At 31.9% G+C, this 18,152-nt stretch overlaps 1 non-coding gene across 1 annotated transcript; it reads right to left on the reverse strand.

Annotated features, from left to right (window-relative positions):
- Positions 1–17,154: 17,154 nt before the first annotated feature.
- On the reverse strand, positions 17,155–17,258 carry LOC112099354. The gene has a single exon (XR_002906158.1). It is a non-coding gene; the product is annotated as a small nucleolar RNA R71 (small nucleolar RNA).
- Between the last annotated feature and the right edge of the window lie 894 nt (positions 17,259–18,152).

Raw genomic sequence — 18,152 nt, forward strand, 5'->3', positions numbered from 1 at the left:
AGAAAACTTTTCATATTATTTCTGACACATTTGTCGTGTTGATATGCCCACATCAATTCAATTGGTAACTCATGTTGAATGAACGTCTTGATTAGATAAATTATCATCGGATGTTAGGCAATCTTGTATTCTACATGCCTTACTAACTTATTTCTTAAGAATTTTTGTAATTGTGTTTGTTGTAATTTGTAATGGGTAATTACAAGAACTAACTCAATACTTCAACCTTTAATCAATCAAGATCGATTTGGAATCAAAATTGATAAAGAACAGAGAAAAGAATAGAAAACTTATGCTGTGTTTACTAAATTGGAATCGGAATCAGCTGGAATCAGAATGGGCAGGAATGAGAATAAGCTGAAATGGGAATATGGAATGAGAATCAGAATAAGTTGTTTACTTAAACTGTAGGAATCGAAATCGGAGTGAGCTGGATTGCCATAAATGTGTTAACTTTGTCTTGGAATCGAAATCGAAATGAGTTAGATTGTAACAAATTACTAAAAAATACTTAATGAATTATTGTCATAATTATTATTTTATATTTGAATTATAGTGATTATTTATTCAAAAAATATTATTATTATTAATTATTGTCAATAATATATTGATATATTAATTAATTATAAAAATTATTAATTATATTAATAATTATTATAAAATATATTAATTAATAATATTAATATTACTTATTTAATTATAATAATATATTAATTATTGTGATTATTTATTCAAAAACTATAATTATGTTAATAATGTATTAATATATTAATTAATAGTAATAAATATATAAATTAATTAATAATATAATAATATATGAATCAATTATAATAATTATATTTATTATATTATTATTAATTATAGTTTTTATATTAATTAATAGTAATAATTATTTCAATTAATTAATGATAATATATGAATTAATTATAATAACTATATTAATAATTATTATAATAGTATAGTAATTAATTATTTATAATAATAATATATTAATTATTGTGATTATTTATTAAAAAATTCAATTATTAATAATTCTTGTTAATAATGTATCAATATACTAATTAACTGTAATATACTAATTAATTAATTATAATAATATATTAATTAATTATATATTTGGCTTTTTTATTTTTTATATTTATATTTTTTATTTAAAGGAGGGGCATTTTAGGAAAATTTGAATGTCAATGAAGGCAAAATGGGAACTCTGAGGAATAAGAGATTGATTCTCACCTCCCCCCCATAGGAATCAATCTCCCATTCCCAAATAGTAGTGGGCCTGTTGTGCAAATTTTATTGAAATCGCAAGTGCACGAATTTATTGTAGAATAGATTAATAGTGACGAGTGTCGATCCCACGAGGAGGTGGATTTTAATTATATGTAGAATTAATTTTGTATGAGGGTGGTTGAATTTGTGGTGAAAGTGACTTAGATTATCCTAAAATTGAAATTGAAATTACGAGAATAAATTGAAGAGAAATCTATTGAAATGACGTACTTGGGTATCTGGATTCGTATCAACATGCACCATGGGCTAAATATTCATTATTAATGTCAATTAAATCATGAGATGGAAATCCACACCTCATGAACCACACTCTAATCAATATGGTGCTAAGGGCTTATCGTGCCAAATAATAATAACCTTGTACTAGGGAGCCGGTGAAACCAGGGCGGTATCTAGACAAGATTATTATTATTTGTCGACGAGAAGTCAAAACATCCACAAAAACTAAAGGGGAATAGAAAATAAATTTACCAAATAAAGCCCATGACACATGTTGAGACTTCACCTTCAACCCAAGCTTGAAAGAAAATTAGCTACTCATAATTGAACTAGGGGCAAAATGGAAATTTATTAAAATACGTAGAAAATACAAGATAGAGAAGGAATTACAGAAAATGGAGTCCAAAAATGGATTTAGAGATATCAAATTAGGGGGGAGAACCCCCTTTTTATAGATACATTGAGTAAATCATGGCCATCGGATCAAAAACATTTTGGACGCTCAGGATTGTGCCACGTCATCAGTCAACAATATGCAGTTTGAACAGTAACACGGTTTGACTCGGCTTGAACAGTGACACGGTTTGGTTGAAAATAATACTGTGTAATGCATGTACCGTACACGAGATTTTTGGTCCACTGATATGCTGCCACGTCATCGATCAACAGTACATAAGAATTTTAGTCCAATAGGATCGTGACACCTCATCAGTCAATGCCACATCATTGGTTAATGCCACATCATCGGTCAATGCCACGTCATCGTTCCGTCTATGTGAACAGTGTCATGAACAGTAACGTAGACAGAACCGTACATGTAAATAGTACCGTACATATGAACAATGTCATTTTTCCTTTTATGCTCCTCCTAAGGTTTTCGCCCGTCCTAAGTTCAGAAGTGATGTCCTTTTTGCCGTCTGATCTCTCGTTTATTGTGAAATGACTATGATGCCCCTAAAATACATAAAATACTTAATTAAAATAAAACACACATAATTAAATTACAAGAAGCTTAAATACATAAAAGTAAGGGTTGTTAGTAAGACTTGAAATGTAAAATGATGATTTTCTCCTTTATAAAAATACATTTTCTAACACTCAACACACCCCCCAACTAGCTTATTGGTAGTCCCTAGCAAATAAAGCGAAAACAAAATTCAAACCCAAAAAATATATTTATATATATATATATATATTTTTAAACAACTTTGTTTATTCAATCAGACTAATGATAACAATCAAATAAAAGTATAAGCATTATCTCCAGTCTACAGAAACATCACACCCACATCAACCATCCACATGAATCAGCCCAGTAGACTTTGTCACAGCTACTTTCAAGAATGACATGTTAAACCCCAAAATCTCACTGGAAATAGTGACACTCTCACAAAGAAATTAAACCCAATAAAAATAGTCACTCCAATGAATGGTAATTGAGAGAAAATAATAAAGAAATGATATCACATGCTCTCACCAAGATGAAAGAAATATGCCCCCAGCTTAGAAATAATACGATCTCAAGTCAAATAAAAATTCTAGTCAACCCAATTTATTTATTTATTTTTTTATGCACCACTACATCTTTTTAGCCCATATAACTAGCTTCTACTTCAAACTATAGTTCCCTAAAATCAAAAAGGACTTTTATTAGGACGTAACGTAGGTTATGGACATGGCTAACAAAAGAGGGAAAAATAAGGAAAACAAAGTGTATGTTTGAGAAAAATGTAGAGAATTTTTTTTTTTGGAAGTTGCAAGGTGGATTTCACCTATTATTGTTCTTTTTTTAAACAACAATTTTTTTTTTGCTTTTTTGCTTTTGTTTGACATAACTTCACTGAACAAAATAATTATTTACATTTTTCTCAAACATAAATAGATGATGAAACTTGTAAGATATTGGGTAATACTCCAAATCGGAGTAGGTCAAGATGATAAGTTTGACAAAGAAATTTTTTTTTTTTAAAGGCTCAAAAGGGTTAACTATGAATATTTCATAAAAGGGATGGCTAGAAAGGCTCAAATGGATCAAAGATGACCTTTCCATCGTCTTTTAGGGCTCTAAATAATCTTCCATATCTACTAGTTAGATGGGCCTCCAAATGTAGTAACACACAATTTTTTCTTCTTTTTTTTTAATTTTACAATTTTTTTTAAGGGTTGACTCAAAAGAAATCTAGAGATCGTGTATAAAATAATAAACTGCTAAGCTGTATAAAGAATGGGCAAAAGGGTTACTCTCCAAGAAAAATGATAGGCTCAAAAACTCACTTGGTACTTATTATGACATGTTCATTCCTTCGAGCAACTCATATTTATCTCCGACATCAACATGTAGAGTAGCAAACATAGCGTAACATCACTTAAGACCAAAGATAATACAAATACTAAAATTTAAAATTCATCATGTCATCCAATGTTAAAACAAATCACACAATTTTGTTTTTGTTTTTTTTTTGTTTTTTAAACACATTCTACCCCCCAACCTATTCTAAGCATAAAAGGAAAATATGCATGCAGAAATGTGAAAATGATGTAGAAAAACTAATTAGAAAAATTACACTTAAAATGATAGAAAAAGAAAATAATTTTTTTTTGTTTAAAGAAGATACGTTTCTAGAGGCACTACACTCTATATTCCGCCATCTTCGACTCAAAAATTAAAAAATGTATATTTATAAAGGAGAAATTAAAAAGAGGAAGAACAATGAATATCAAAGCTTAATAAAGAAAAAGAAAATGTCTTGATTTTTTTTTTTTTTTTAAAAAAAAAAATTTTTCAAACGATGAAGATGCATTTCTAGAGTCATTACACTCCATATTCAGCCATCTTTAACACAAAAAGTAAGCAACAGTTAGTTTCTACAACAAAAAATCAGTAAAAACTTAACCAAGATTCCACAATTGTCGACTATCCCCTCCCCCCAACCAGAACGAAACAGTGTCCTCAATGTTTGAAAGGAAAGAAGCAGAGTTTAGAAGACATCACCTGGATGGTGTAACACAGAAGAAAATATTTACAAGCGGAGAGTTAAATCTAATTTGTACTTCTTGCTGCGGCTACTATTACCATCATTATTTGGACGCTCCAACATAAAGGTCCAGGGGTCAGTCTCCGGTCTATAAGCTTGTAACAGATCAAGTAGCTCATTAGTAGTGTGAGCACAAATAAAAAGTTTTTTCGCATTGGAAGGAATGAAATAGTTTTTTATTGCATGGTTAAGAAATGCGATGAAGCCATCATAAAAGTTTTTTACATTTAACAAACCGATGGGTTTCTGGTGAATGTGCAGATGGGCCCAAGATGCTAGTGTGATAAGTGCCTCTAGTGTTGCAAGATCTCCTAGAAGGAAAATAAAAGCATCAGCATGATTAAGTATTTTAGTTATTCTTTCTTGCATATATGAGACGGCTAACTCTTCTCCAGTCGGTGTATCAGACAAACTGCCCAAAGGTTTTAGGGCTCTTGGGATGATTCCTAACACTTGACTTCCTCTAAAAAAAGCAGCTTCTGAGACCAATTTTGATAACCCTCGGTTACCTCCTCCATACACCAAGTGTAGTTTTCTCTCTGCTATGCTTCAACCAAGATCTATTGCTACCTCAACGAACTCTTTATGTTTGCCATAGTTAAATCCAGAAAGCATACAAATGTTCTTGAATTGTCTATTGGGAGTAGCTGCCATTGGAATATTTCTCAAAAACAATTTGTGAGTGCTTAACAAAAAGTCATATTTAAGAATCTTGGTGACAGTGGGTCACAACTGTGTATGAGGTGGCATGTCAGTGTCAAATAACGCGTAAAGCACATGGCTCACGAGTCAAAAAGAAAACAGTAAAAAGAAAAAGAAACAATGATAAAATAAAATTATTAAAGACAATAATGCAAATGATAAAACAACAATGAAATAAAATAACAGTGAAGTAAAAGGATATTTACAAGTAGTTGCGACTGTGGCTCACATCTTCCTCTGGTTTTATGTCCAGAAACGGCTTGAACGCTCTCTATGGGCCGAGGATAGGCTTCCCATCCAGTTTTCTTATAAACTAGCAAACAGGGTCGTTTATAGTCAGATTCCCCAGACTATATCGTGCATGCTCTTTCTGGAATAATGGCCATAACTGGAGAATCACTCCTTACACATATCCACTGGGATGCGTTTCAAGAGACAAAAGGATATCATCCAATGACTCCTTATTCAAGCCATCCCTAATGAATTGAATCTTATCTTCCCTGTTATTAGACACCATTCCTAAATAACATGGGTTTTTATTGTATCTCATTCTGGCACATTTATGACAAGCAATAGAAATTCTTCGAGCTCTTCGTTTTCTTGCATAATTTTCTATACCACAACCAAGCATGTATGCAATAAATTTTGGAGGTAACTCACCTGCCAATCGTACTTTAGCTTCGATTAACCAGCGGATATCAGCAGGTATGTTATTCCTCATGAGCAATCGCATGCGTTCGGACCGAGCTTTATAGATTGTAAGGAGGGCATTCTGAGGAAGTCAAGGGAATCGATTGTGAAGCTTTGCTAAAATCTCGTTTCTATCCATACCTTCGCCTCAGAATATCAGTTATTATGGGAAACTGAAGTAACCGACTTGATTGTCACGGAGTACTGTTATCCGCCACTTCACCGGGGTAACAAACTAAAGCACACAAATAGAAAAACAAATTAAAACACACAAAGAATATTAAAATCGTCCTCTTATTGAATTTACCTCAAGCTCCAACTGGATGTTGTAGACACTTCTCTCAATGTCTCTGAGTTGGCTTTCTAAATCCTCAACATAGGCTACTAACTCTAATGGTTGCAGGATCGTGACACCTCATCAGTCAATGCCACATCATCGGTCAATGCCACATCATCGTTCCATCTATGTGAACAATATCGTGAACAGTAACGTAGAAAGTATCGTACATGTGAACAGTGCCATTTTTCCTTTTATGCTCCTCCTAAGGTTTTCGACCGTCCTAAGTTCAAAAGTGATGCCCTTTTTGCCGTCTAATCTCTCGTTTATTGTGAAATGACTATGATGCCCCTAAAATACATAAAATACTTAATTAAAATAAAACACACATAATTAAATTACAAGAAGCTTAAATACATAAAAGTATGGGTTGTTAGTAAGACTTGAAATGTAAAATGACAATTTTCTCCTTTATAAAAATACATTTTCTAACACTCAACAGGCCCCACAATTTCGATTCCTATTCCTGCTCCATTTTTGCGAAGTAAACGCCATCAATCATTCCGATTCGATTCCCCAATCTCGGAAGTAAACACACCATTAATTAATTACCTAAAGCCTTTTTGGTCACTCGGTTTGAGAATTTATTTCTTCTTTTTATGATGCTTCCTATGTAATAAGAGCGTGTGATTAGGAACTTGTATTTATTTAATTTATAACATCTCAAGAGCATTACAATAAAAAGACAGAAAAAGAAAAGTTGAAACTAACAACATTGATTAAAATTCCTACTTGTTATTCTTAGTGGTAACCACATTTAGGTCTTGAATTTGCAGGAGCCAACATCATGAAGCCCATATTTTGCACCATTAAATGATTAATCTTATTGTTATCTCTGCTTTCACTATTGTCTTATCAAAAGTTTTTTCTTATCATACTAGCTGCATAAAAATTAACATATTATCATTTTTAAGTCGTCAATCAAGTATAAATATTATATTATTTAGTTATATAATAAAAATAAAGAAATGTCTAAAATTAAAAGACATATCTTAAATTAAAGCTGAACTATCCATTGTAAATAAATAAAAGAATACATATTTGCATTTAGAAACTACTGCTTTAAACCATTTTGTAATTACCAAAACTTTTTCTTAAATAAAATAAAATAACATAAAATAAAAGAAATTAAAAGTCAATATTTTTATTTTCAAGTGATAAAATTAAAATTTTGGTTATAATTACATAAGGCAAAAGAAAGGTGGTGCAATGATAATTTCAAGTGATTAAATTGAAATTAATTATATTCAAGTGATGAATATGTTAGAACTTTGTGGTGGTTGGATGAATATAAGGCAAAAGAAAGGTGGTGCAATAATAATTTCCCTTTTTCTTTTTATGGTGCTTCTTATCTAATAAGTGCGTGAATTAGAGCTTGTATTTACGTAATCATAGCATCCAAAGGCATTACAGAAGAGAGACAAAGCAAGAAAAGTTGAATACTAACTATTTGATGAAGATTCCTGGTACTAATTAATCCTACATGTTATTCTTCGTGATAACCATATATGGGTCTTGAATTTATAGGAGTCAACAACACTAGACACGCGCACAAAAAACACATCACAAAATATTGCATACTCATAATGGATTAATTTCTTATTTTACTAAAACACAGTTTTAATTCCATTACAGTTGATCATTATTGTAAAAGCACTCATAGAAGATAAAAGAAATAACTTATTATGAAATTCATTTGCATCCCCTGCAGAACAAGGGTAGATATAGTCTTTAAGAGCCTTTTTTAACTTCTCGATCAAATACTCTTCCCTTGTAAACCCTGAGCAATAAATAAGGTCAGGTGTGCTGCAGGAGTGAAGGAAAATGAAGCATTTGGATTAGATTCTTAGTTAGTGCGACATGCTGAAATAGGTGTGCCTTTAGTGTTTCCTACTACAAGCAGAGCTAAGATGATGAAACTAAAAATCTTCGACATTTTTAAGTTTCATCAACATGCTGGCTGGCGACAAGTTTACCTCCAAGTCCCCCAACACGGTGACCAAATTAAAGGAGCATTAGTTATTGGCTCATTGGACTTGTTATCTGCTTGCTGCTACTTTTCTATTCAACCCACAAGTAGGCTTGAATCCCCCAACTTGCTCAAAAGACTTAATTCATTGCCTCAAGTCTTTTTGGCCACCCGGTTTGAGAATTTGTTTCTTCTATTAATGATGCTTCCTATCTAATAAGAGCGTGTGATTAGGAACTTGTGTTTGTTTAATTCATAACATCTCAAGAGCATTACAACAGAAAGACAAGAAAAGAAAAGCTGAAATTGATTAAAATTCCTACTTGTTATTCTTAGTGGTAACCACATCTAGGTCTTGAATTTGCATGAGCCAACATCATGAAGCCCATATTTTGCATCATTAAATGATTAATCTTATTGTTATCTCTGCTTTCACTATTGTCTCATCAAAAAAAATTTCTTATCATATTAGCTGCATAAAAATTAACAAATTAACATATTATCATTTTTAAGCCATTAATCAAGTATAAATATTATATTATTTAGTTATATAACAAAAATAAAGAAATAACTAAATTTTAAAAACATTTATTGAATTAAAGCCAAAGTAGCCATCCAAATAAATAAAAGAATACATATTTGCATTTAGAAACAACTACTTTAAATCATTTTGTAATTACCAAAAACTTTTTCTTCAATGAAATAAAATAACATAAAATAAAAGAAATTAAAAAGGCAATATCCTTATTTTCATATGATGAAATTAAAATTCTAGTTACAATTACATGTGACTTCTGTTGTGTTGCCTAGCCAATAAATTGTCCATTTCCTTATATAAATTTTTTTTCATCTTGAATGCAATTTGCGAATCAGCAATGACAACATGGCAACTAATTAGAGAAAGAACTCCATATGTTTAGTAGATGAGGCAAATACGAGCCTGAATAATATGAAAAATTTTGTTATATTAATTGGGAAAAATTTCAATTCATCCCTTTGCCAATAGAAATCTACAATTTACCCTTCAAAAACACGAAAACCTCAACTTACCTCAATTTTTGTTCAGAAGGATGAACGTAATAATGATCGTTATTAGTATTTCAACATATTACTCTGTTGTAGATTGAGTCAATGATAAGTATACAACAAAATAGTGTTGGATGCATGCATAAAAAACACATGGCATAATAGCACATACTCATAATGGATTAATTTCTTCTTTTATTAAGACAGTTTCAATATCACTACAATTGATCATTATTGTAAAAAGCACTCATAAATGATAAAATAAATAACTGATTACACAATTTTTTTGCATCCCCCTGGGGGACAAGGGTAGATATAATCTTCGAGAGCTTTCTTTAACTCCGTAATCAAACATTCTTCCCTCGTAAGCCCTGAGCAATCAACAATGTCGGGTGATGTTGTAGGATTAATGGAAAACGAAGCATCTAGGTAAGATCCTTGACCATTATGACTTGTTGAAATAAGTGTGCCTTCAGTGTTTGCCACTACAAGCAAAGCTAAGATGATGAAACTAAAACTCTTCGACATATTTCTGTTTCTTAGGTCAACTGTAAGCAACTTAATTAGAAATAAAAGAGATCTACAACAATTAGAAATGCATGAGCCTCCATTTATATGAATGAATATTGAGAAATCAGTTGTAGTGACATTAATGGGATTGAAAGATTCCATAACTAAGGATTAAATAAATTATGTTGTTTGTTTAAATTAACTATTGACTTTAATATCACGTTCCATTATGAAGGCAATTTTAACGTACATTAAAATAATTTTATCATTTTTAGTGTTATTATTTTGTTCAGTTTATTATTAGATTCATTCTCTTCATATCAATCGTCAAGCTATTTTTTTCATATATAAAGATATTTTTATAAGCCATGCCCTCCAATGAAGTTAAAACCACATCCTATTTTAAACAAGCCAACGACACAATACAATGCTATATATTTACATGGATATACAATAAAACTTATATAAGTTAATAATGACGAAATCATTTAACATCTATCAGTTTAAAAAGATGTTGGTATTAATCAATCAACAAGTTATATAAGAGATTATGTTTTACAATTCTATGGTCATATTCTTATTATAAAATAATAATTTCCTAAGCTTACAAACATAATTGTTATAATATGTTATTAAATAAAATATGACCCAACTATTATTTATTTTTTTCTTCAAATCTAAACATAGTGGGATCTTATCTGTGATTTTACTTATTCTTGTTGAATTCAAAACTATAAGAATTTTGAATTTTTTTTTGTTAACTGTAATCAATACTTAGGGGATTAATTTATTTTGAATTGACTAGATTGGTAATGTACTATTAATTATCTAGTTGATTAAATATAGGTTCACTGAATTGTATATACACTCTATAAATTAATAGATTATTAACTTATTGATTAATATGCAACATATGCACTTTAAGTTTATAATTAAGTGTATTATTTTCCCCTTCAATATAAAATTTTTCAAAGTTGTTGGATTTAAAACATATTATCACTGGTAAAATTTTTGGGTGAGCCAAATTTGACACGATGAATAATAGATGTTGGTTGTGAAAATTGACACGATGAAATTTGGTTGTGAAATTTTGGTTGTTAAATGGATCATGTTTAGAATAATTTAAACGTGTCACGACATGAAATCGAGACAATTCGAAATGATATAATTATTTAAAAGAAGTTTATTTTAAAAAATTATATCCACCCACTAAGCTAATTGAGTTTTATACTCACTCTGTTTTTATTATATTTTCCCCCCACAGGAGAATTGTAGGTACAACAGTCGGCCCAGCAACGATAGTTATTTTATAAATATGACCACGTGATGGTGTTAGGAGTCAGAGATATTTTTGTTGGCATATTTTAGATTGTATAATTTTGTTATAATTTGTGATTAAGGACAACCTATTGTATTTTGACATTAGAATGCTCAGATGATATCTAGTATTTTGATTGAGGAACTTGAATGTGGAGGTTGGTTATGTATTGAACTATTTTGGGAGTGTTTATTTTATAAATTGTAGGTTGGAAATATTACATCTATTGGGGAGATTCGGCATAATACTTATTAAATAGAGTAATATCAATTATGTTATAGGATATCAGGTACATTTGCCTCGTGTGGTTCAAGTCGGGTCGTTTCATAATTAATATCAATGTCTCTTTATATTAATATATATCATATGATATTGAAATTACTAATTTATAGAGGTTTTATTGTATATCCATGCAAAAATCTAGCATTACATTGCACCAATGGCTTGTCTAAAATATAGGATGTTGTTAATTTCATTGGAAGACGTCATTTATAGAAATATCTTTATCTATTAAAAAGAATAGCTTGACGATGGATATAAAGAGAAAACATCTAATAATAAACTAAACAAAATAATAAGACAAAAATGGTAAAATTAATTAAATATATATTGAAATTAACTTCATAATGCATCACGATATTAAAATCAATAGTTTATTCAAACAAACGCAGTGTAATTTATGTAAGCTTCATTTTGGATTCGTTTAAATTACATTAAGGTCACTACAACACATTTCTTAATATCCCTTTATATAAATAGAGGCTCATGCCTTTCTAATTCCTACACATCCATTTTAATTCAAATTAAGCTGTTTAGAATTCAATTAAGAAATTGAAAAAAATGTCAAAGAGCTTAGTTTCATCATGCTTGTAACCGCAAACACTAAATGCATGCTAGCCCAGAAGCTTCATTTTTTGTTTCCCTAGGCTTACAAGCGAAAATTATCTTACCAAGAAGTTACTATACCTACACATTCCCATGGGGCAATGTAAATGATTTTGATAATCAGTTGTTTCTTTTATCAGTGCTTTTGTGATCATGATTAAATAGTGAAATTGAAACTATATTTCAATCAAAGAAGAAATCAATCCACTCTGAGTACCGAATGCTTTGTCATGTGTTTTTTGTGTGTTTTTGGTGTGCTTCATTTTATGCAGATCGTTGAATCAATCTATGAGAGAGAAATTTGTCGAAACGCTAATAATGATTAAGCGATCATAATTAATGTTAGTAACGTACATAATCTTTAAATTCTAAGTCTATTTTGTTTTAGGGTGAGGCTATATGGATCTTATTTTATCGTAATCTAATTTTTTTCCTAAATCTTAAATTACTAAACTATCTTATTTAATTTTTGGGTAAATTCAATTTATGCCTCGAGAACCTTCAATTTACCACAAAAAATGTGAAAAAATCAATTCACCCTCATTTACTACTACAAAAATAAATAAAAGGTCATCAACTTGCCCCCCATTTAAGCTCATTTTCTGAACAAAAATTAGGGTAGGTTAAGGTTCTCTATTCTTGGAGGGTAAACTGAAGATTGTTATTAAGAGGGGATGAATTAAAGTTACCTCAATTAATATAACAAAACTTTTCATAATATTCGTGACATGTATTTGTCGTGTTTATATGTCCACATCAATTCAATTGGTAACTCATGTTAAACGAATGGATTGATTAGATAAATTATCATAGGATCTTAGGCAATCCTATATATTCCACATACCTTACTAACTTATTTCTTAGGAATTTGTGTAATTGTATTGTTGTTATTAAAGATGTTTAGTGAATTGGCTACCTAAGCACGGCATGATACAATTTGTGGCAGATCTAAATTCAATGTGAAAAAAGCCTATTTCAAAATTTCTGACATAATCTTAATTATGTTACACAGCTATGTCCTTTGAAAAATCAAAATTGAAACAACGTTAAATCTAATAGGTATCATGCTGAGCTTTAGAGCCTTGCAAGCTTCTTCAAGTTTATTTATCAGTCAATTTGTCACTTAATCAATTAAGAAAGAGAAAAAAAAAATCTGAGGCTCATGGATCTTGGCATAGCAATACTATTTCTTACCAAAAAAAAAGTAGCAGCAGTATTTGATCCCACCTTCCAATTAATCCCATTTGTTTTTAAAATTACTCTTATTTAAGTTTTTTTTCCTTTTCTCTCTCATTACCTCGATGACCACTGCCTATCTTTATTGCGATCAATTCAATCCACATTCAACTAGGCAAATTTACAAGAGCTCCAATATAATGAGATTCTTCGGCAACGACTCACTCTTTGAAAAAATAAATAAATAATTGTAACAGATTGTTACATTAATTTTCCTCCAAGTATATGCATTTTATCTTCTTACTAGCAACAAATCAATGAAGCACGTCAAATGCAATTACATTAATCTCTATATCAATGTCAAATATCCAATATCATCAAGTTGACATTCTAATATAAGCATTATATACTAAGTTCGAATATTACAAAACCAACTTTTTTTTAACGCGAAATTTAACATGATCAAAAGAAACAAACAACATTAGCGCTAAAGATACTAAATTTGCAGAAACCATTTATTAAAAAAGAAATTGATTGATTACCCATTCTAAAGGAGTAAATAAGCAAACGTTTATATAATTATTTATTATAGCATTGAAGAGAGGATGTGCTGATATTGTCTTTGTTGTTCCTGGTCAATTTCATGGCCATTGCTACTATCATAGGACTTGCCAAAAACAACAAACTAAGTGCTAGTGAGAGGAAAATGATACTTTTGTTAATAAATTAAATTAATTAAAAAGTGACGGCTGGAAAGATACTTTGAAGAGGTCCAATATCACTACTTGAAAAATACCACATGATCAGCCCTACGCATTAATTCAATATAAAACGACCAAGTCCATGCCAACCTCAATCAGTATTCAATCATTTTCTTGAATTATCACATTCTCTCTTAATATCAATTTACAAGAATATTGAAAGATTTTAGATTAAGATTCCTATAATAATGAAATATGCAACCATGGAAAGCATTATCTGACGTAAATGCGGAAACAAAAATGTTGTAACTCACAGGAGCATTGAACCAAATCTAAAAGCATTAATCAAATTATAATAAAAGCTCAAGATATTATGAGCAACGACATTAATTAATGAATGGTTTGACAGTTCTGTATGTTTAGGGGAAAAACAGGCAAGGTAACAGATTGCCACGTGTCAACGAACGGAATAACTCCAGCATAATTCGAGGTACCCGACATAATTCGAGATACCTCGCATAACTCGAGAGTAACTCGAGGTACCCCGCATAACTCAGGAGTAGCTCGAGGTACCCCACATAGCTAGAGGTACCCCGTATAAGTCGAGGTACCCGACAAATCGGATGCAGGAGAACCCTTTGAAAAAGTCCGCCATGACAAAAATCTCCACCTCTTAAAGTATAATATTCGATTTTGTCATAATTAAGTATCAAAACGTCGTACCGAAAAGTGGTGACAACCACCTGCTACCTCTGCCAAAAGTGAAGGACATTGTCCCAAAGACAGTGGTCCTCAGCTACCTAACCTGATAGCCACTGCAGAGGTACCCTTGACCACTCTCCAGCGCGCGCCACGTTTCCAAAGGGTGAGATACGCCGCGAACGCCTTCTTGATTCTCAAGCATGGACATAACGGCCCAAAATTCATAAAAAGGGAAAAACACGTGAAAGGTCTGAAAAGGGACAACCAGTAGTCATAAAAGATACGCCACGTGGCAGCTGAGGTACCCCATATATAAAGGTGTCCTAATTTTATTCTCCATCATGTTTCATTCACTCATGAACACTCACACTCCACAAAATAAGCTTTCTTCAACCTTAAACCTTGATTTACAGAGGGCTGATATTGAGTGTTAGAAAATGCATATTTATAAAGGAGAAAACCGTCATTTGACATTTCAAGTTTTACTAACAACCCTTACTTTTATGTATTTAACCTTCTTTTGATTTAATTCCGTGTGTTTTATTTTAATTAAGTATTTTATGTATTTTAGGGGCATTATAGTCATTTCACAATAAAGGAGAGATCAGACGGCAAAACGGACATCACTTTTGAACTCAGGACGATCGAAAACCTTAGGAGGAGCATAAAAGGAAAAATGACACTATTCACATGTACGGTACTATTCACGTGTACGGTACTGTCTACGTTACTGTTCACGACACTGTTCACATATACGGATCGATGACGTGGCATTGGCCGATGATGTGGCATTGGCTGATGAGGTGTCACGATCCTGTTGGGCTAAAATTCTTATGTACTGTTGATGGTGACGTGGCAGCATATCAGTGGACGAAAAATCTCGCGTACGGTACATGCATCACACAGGATTATTTTCAACCAAACCGCATTACTGTTCATCCGGGTCAAACCGTGTTACTGTTCATCCACGTGGTCAAACAGCGTACTGTTGACTGATGACGTGGCGCAATCCTGAGCGTCCAAACTGTTTTTAATCCGATGGCCATGATTTACTCCATGTATCTATAAAAAGGGGGCCTCCCCCCCCTAATTTGATATCTCTGAATTCATTTTTGGGATCCATTTTCTGTAATTCCTTCTCCATCTTGTATTTTCTTCGTATTTTAATAAATTCCCATTTTGCCCCTAGTTCAATTATGAGTGGCTAATTTTCTTTCAAGCTTGGGTTGAAGGTGAAGTCTCAACATGTGTCATGGGCTTTATTTGGTAAATTTATTTTCTCTTCCCCTCTAGTTTTTGTGGATGTTTTGACTTCTCGTCGACAAATAATATTAATCTTGTCTAGTACCGCCTTGGTTTCACCGGCCCTCTAGTACAAGGTTATTATTATTTGGCACGATAAGCCCTTAGCACCATATTGATTAGAGTGTGGTTCATGAGGTGTGGATTCCCCCCTCATGATTTAATTGGTATTAATAAGGAATATTTAGCCCATGGTGCATGTAGATACGGATCCAGATACCCAAGTGCTTCATTTCAATAGAATTATCTTTAATTTATTCTCGCCATTTTAATTTAAGTTTTAGCATATTCCAAATCATTTCCACCACAAATCCAACCACCCATTTACAAAATTAATTCTATACATAATTAAAATCTACCTCCTCGTGGGATCGACACTCGTCACCATTAGTCTATACTATAATAGATTCGTGCGCTTGCGAATACATTAAAATTTGCACAACAAGTTTTTGGCGCCGTTGCCGGGGAGGTAAGTAATTTTTAGAATTAATTTTTGTGAATAATTTCTTTTATTTTTTTCTTATTTTTTTATTATTAAAAAAAGAAAAAAAAAAGTGAATCTACATTTAAAGGTTAGTATTTCTTTCCTTTTTCTCTTCTTTAAAATTCTGTAATTTAATTTTTAATTTATTTTTCTTTGTAATTTTTTTTGTTTATTTTATTAATTTAATTTTTAGTTAATTTATTTCACGTATTTATTTCTGTGTATTTTTATAGAAAGGTTGTAATAGCGCAATAAGGTTAGTATCGTAATTTCTCACTCTTCTTTATTTTTATTTGTTTTGTTCCCATTTTTATTTTTATTTTATTTGTTTTGCATGCATGGTCGTAGGTCATTATTACCTAATCTTTAACCTATAGATCTTGAATTAGAGAAAACACTTCGCACACACAAACAAATTAAAAATAAAATGGATTTGCAACCACAGGAGAGGCCATTTAAGAATTATTTCAGTCCCTTAGCTAATTTGAGCACATCATGTATAAGATACCCAAATGTAGCTGCTAGGAGTTTTGAATTAAAACCTAGTGTGCTAAATTGTCTCCCAACATTCTATGGCCTAGAAAATGAGGACCCATATAATCATCTGAATGATTTTCATGCCATTTGTCAAACTTTTAAATATGAAAATTTTTTAGACGATGATGTTAAACTCAGATTATTCCCATTTTCTTTAAAGGATAGAGCTCGTTCATAGTTAAATACTTTACCTGCTAATAGCATCTCATCATGGGAACAAATGGTAACGAAATTTTTGAATAAATATTTCCCAGTGTATAAAACCAATGCTATTCGCAGGGAAATCTCAGAGTTTACTCAGAAAGATGACGAGCAGTTTTTCGAAACGTGGGAGTAATTCAATGGACTACTCTTGAAGTGTCCACATCATGGGTACGAAAAATGGCACCAATGCCAATACGTTTTGGAGGGATTATTGCCGAATGTGTAAGAATGGCTAATGGCAACAAGTGGAGGAGAACTAATGTCAAAAAGTGCATCAGAGATTTGGGAATTCTTCCAGCGACAAGCGGATAATTCCCAACAACGGAGTCGGTCACTCAGGAATACTAGAAGAATTAAAGGAGTAAATGAGGTTCACATTGGCGAGTCAAGTTAAGAAATCAAAGAAGTCAAGGAGATAATTGAAGGTCTCTCTCGACAAATAACATCGTTATCGACTGCTAAATCAACAGAACCATATGACCATGACTCATACTCAGATCAAGCCAATGCCATAGGTGTAATGAGAAAGCCATCAAATTACAACCCATACTCCAACACATATAATCCTGGATGGAGAGACCACCCCAATTTTTCTTGGTCTCAAGGATTCCAACAGAACGGACCAGCAGCTCCAGCTCCACCAATTCCACAAAATCCTCAAGCCTCTCAGCCCCCATTTAGACCATACAATCAGAACCAGAACTACTCTCAACCCAGACCATAGGAGGATGCATTCCAGAATTTCAAGAATGTTACTCACTCCACAATTGAGCAACAGAATCGCACCATTGATGGACTACGAAATGAGTTGAGAGCAGACTTCAATTCACAAGCCCAATCAGAGATGGTGGGACAACTTGCTTCTTCAGTTCAGACCTTGGCAATGACTGTTGAGAAATGCAAGTTTCCAAGTCAACCAGTGCCTAACCCTAAAGGAGTACATGAAGCAAGTACAAGTTCACCACAGCAGCATGGAGAGGTCAAAGCAGTCATGACCTTACGAAAAGGAAAAGAAGTCGACAACAAAGTGGAGATACCGGTGACAAAAGAAAATCAAATTGTACC

Source organism: Citrus clementina, unplaced genomic scaffold (assembly GCF_000493195.1).
Source record: "Citrus clementina cultivar Clemenules unplaced genomic scaffold, Citrus_clementina_v1.0 scaffold_4, whole genome shotgun sequence".
Taxonomy (NCBI): Eukaryota; Viridiplantae; Streptophyta; class Magnoliopsida; order Sapindales; family Rutaceae; genus Citrus; species Citrus x clementina.